Here is a 3,971-nt window from a genome sequence, read left to right on the forward strand (position 1 = left end):
CCCTTGTCATTATCAGGCCGCTGTCGGGCTGGGTATGGGCTAGTTTTGAGCCTTTATATAGTAGCTAATAGGTAATATATTTAAGTAACCTCTACATATATGTATTAATTATTTAGTTATTGTTATCTCTCAAAAAAATGGGTTACTTACCTGTATACTTATGATATTAACCTTTGATACTAACTAGTAAGTATTCATTTATGTATAAAGAGGGTTTTTGTATTGAGATAAAAATGCAATATTGTAATGTAATGTTAATGTTAGCGAGCTTTTTTTTCAGCTTTATTTTGGGCCGGTCAAAAATTTGCCCCACCCCTCTCAAAAATTGAAATGACGCCACTGACCTAATGTACAAATAAACTTATAATTTTATCGTGCAGGTTATGGCTGCTTCATCGGATAATATTATGTAGTGGTATTTGTTGTCATAGCTTGTATGATTTTTAATATTGCTAATCTAAAAATATAACAAGGTTCTTAATGCTTTAAGTTTAATTTGTTGTATTAGATGAATATTTCGATAATCTCATTTTTAAAGACTTATTGTTGTACCTACACTATTTGTTTATGTTTAGAGTTTTGGTATAACTTACTGAATACTGCAGATCGTTTTGAAAAGTTGTATTCAATGAATGTAAGTTTTTATACTTTTGAAAATGGACATCCATTAAATGGTTTTTTCAGTTCTTATAATATGATTTTTTCATAATCAAAGTTCAAACGACCTGTTCAGACTGAATTTGTACTTGCCTACTACGAGTATTATATTATTATATAACATGTCAATTATTTTACTCTAGTTACTAGTGCTTTATTTGATTTTTAAGTTTAACAAAGTAACATCCTATAACCTACAATAATCACAAATATTTGAATATATAACTCCAAGCAAGTGACATAAAACTCAAAGCTATGTAAATTTAACATCACATTGAAAACACGAGTTTATAATACCGGAACGTTGCACAATTTGTTTCATTGTTCTTCTTTAGAACAAATAAAATGTTTTTTGAGTAATTCATAAATATTTTTTAAATTCTTCGTTTAAATATTATAGTTATTTAACTAAATCTTTCGAACAAATATTATGGTATAGTATTTTTTTCATTTATTATAAACGCATATTTTAATAAACCATGCTGTGTATGGTTACTGTGCAATCATGGTGCTTGTTTAATATTCTCATTTCTATGAAGATTTGAAACATTTAAATAAATAAATAACTTGGCCTATAATAGTAATAAAATCTTTGTAATAAAATATTGGATTTTCTATTCAGACTAATTTTAAAATATTTTTGTTAATATATAAGTAGATTTTTATGTAGTTAGAATAATGTGTAAGTACCTATATAATATTAGGTATCTATATAATTATATTTCTATGTTAAAATTATAATTTTAACGCATGTAAAAATAATTCATTAGTAAAAAAGTGAATATCTTAGATGGGTTTTGGAGTTTGTAATACACATAAACACAAAATGGATTCTAAAGCTTTTTAAATTCCTATGGGAATTTAGTTTTTTGTTCGTAAGCACCTGTAATAAAATTCGTTTTAGCACATAGTTGCGTATAACGTGTATAACTTTAAAGCTTTCTACGGTTCTAGTATTTGAAGATAAAAACTAAAAAGGTGTTAAGCATTATAAATTGCAATGTTTTTTAACAGTTATAAAATAAATTGTTATGTGTGTTTAGTAATACTTTGTTATTTAAAATTATTTTACTGCAAATCATTACAAACATTTGATATTTTTAGTATTTTTATAAAAAATAATTATAAATGTATAGAACAGTTATTTAATCTTTTTAGACACTATTATGCTGAAATTTGAACATTCATATTATACAAATCAAAAGTCCTACTTTCTGTCAATCGTACTGACTATTAAACATTGAGAATAACTGAAATTCACAATTGCAGTATTTTTAAAATAAATTTCGGTAAGATATCAAAAATTAAAATAATTGACATATTGAAATCGTACAGTTGTTGTTTCTTTATTCTTCAAGATATTTATGTAAATGATAACAAATTATCATATTCTACAGTCTGGCGTTAAAACGTGTTATTAGTAGAATAAATAATATATTATTTAAACAATGTACATTCAATCAAAAGTAAAGTATTTAAATTTTAATATATGTTATTATACAGTTCATATTAATTCAATCTATTTTTTAAAATAAACCATATCTGGATAATAAAATATGTTCCATAATTTCATTGGCTATAACTTACACACCACATGTACTGTGTACCTATCTGTGTAAATACACGTTGTATCTACACGAATATAATGTAGGTACAGCCCTACAACCCCATGGTTGCATATATACGTACTACCACGAATGTTCGTATTTTATTAGTCACAGCTCAGTGATAACAATATAAATTGACTACATGTATGAATTTTAGTAGATTTAAGAATTTGACAGTAACATTTTATTATAAGTTGTAACTACCTATTTATTTCTGATCAGGTGGCACTGCTGGGAGTCTTCCTATTCTTTTTAATGTTATTTTATGTCTAATGTTTATGTCGCCACACTTACTTATTATACCTTGTCTGTGTTGTATAGATTGAAAATATACTATTTAAAAATAAAATAAAAAAAGGTTCATAGTTATGAAAAAAAAACTACCTATTTTAGATAAATTATAATAATGCGTAAATAAAAAAGGAAAACCCTATTAACTATAAATAATTAAATATATATAGGAGAATATTATTATTGTTATGACATAATATATGTTCAAAACTGTTTGATGAAGTTAAATTGCTCTAAAAGTAACATTGCAAGTATATCGATTAAAAAAAAATGGGCTCAGGTGGTAGCATTAAAAAATAATTTTCAGTATCACTCCCTATTTAAAATTGCCACTTTTTACGATAACATTTAAGAACTATCAAATAAAAGTATATAATTTCTATGATATACACTGTAAGTATGTTATACATTCAAACAATTAAATATTATTTTTTTGACATATTATGTGATTTTGTAGCCCTACTAATAAAAAAAAAAAATTAATTTTAGTATGCCCTATTAAACAGTTTGAAATACAATTAACAGAGGGATGTAATAATTATACGTTTTTAACGACATGATAGTGGTTGATTATTATTATATTATTGGTATGAAATGGTATTGTGTTTACTGGATTGTCACGAGCTAGTCTATAATGTTTATAAGTTCATAACAATTCCAAGCACTGGTTGGTAGGAGTAGTTTTATTACAAAATGCATGCTATGTATTTTAACTTGCCATCGCGTGTGTATCCATAAGATAATAAATGTACATACATTTTAATCTTTATACTTCCTTTGACGTTGCCTATTCAGAAAACTATTCCATGGAACAGAATTTTAAAATAAAATAGCATATACCCCCCCCCCCCCCCCAAAAAAAAAAAAACTATTTCAATAGGTATGTACATTAGGACTCAAAATGTTATAACATGAATCATGAAAGTAAAATAATACATTTCAGTAAATAATAATCCATAACGACCTCAATAGTTAAAATCAACTCCAGTCTAATCTGTACCTATTTGTTTATTGTTGTTAATAACTTCACATTTAGTATCTGTAATCATGTAATTATTTAGTTTGCTAATAGTATATACACATCTACTCATATTTTAGATTCTGAGCGGAGCGATGAATGTATTGATTTTACAATGATGTGTGTTTTTTTTTTATTTTTGTGTCTGTCATCACCTTTTAGGACAGTAAAAATGCTTGGATTTTCTTCAACAGTATCTTTCTGGATAGGAAAGTGAATCTAGTTGGTACTTTGGAGGGTCAAAAGTAAAAATTTCCCAGTAGATTTCAAGATTTCGACTGAATGTTTATATAAGCATTTTCTATACACCATAACATTTTTCCCAATATTTTGACTTATTTTGAGCTCTTTACGGACATTTTCAGTTTCCATTTTTTTTAGTTTTTTCTTCTATAAAT

Source organism: Acyrthosiphon pisum, chromosome A2, assembly GCF_005508785.2.
Source record: "Acyrthosiphon pisum isolate AL4f chromosome A2, pea_aphid_22Mar2018_4r6ur, whole genome shotgun sequence".
NCBI classification, from domain to species: domain Eukaryota; kingdom Metazoa; phylum Arthropoda; class Insecta; order Hemiptera; family Aphididae; genus Acyrthosiphon; species Acyrthosiphon pisum.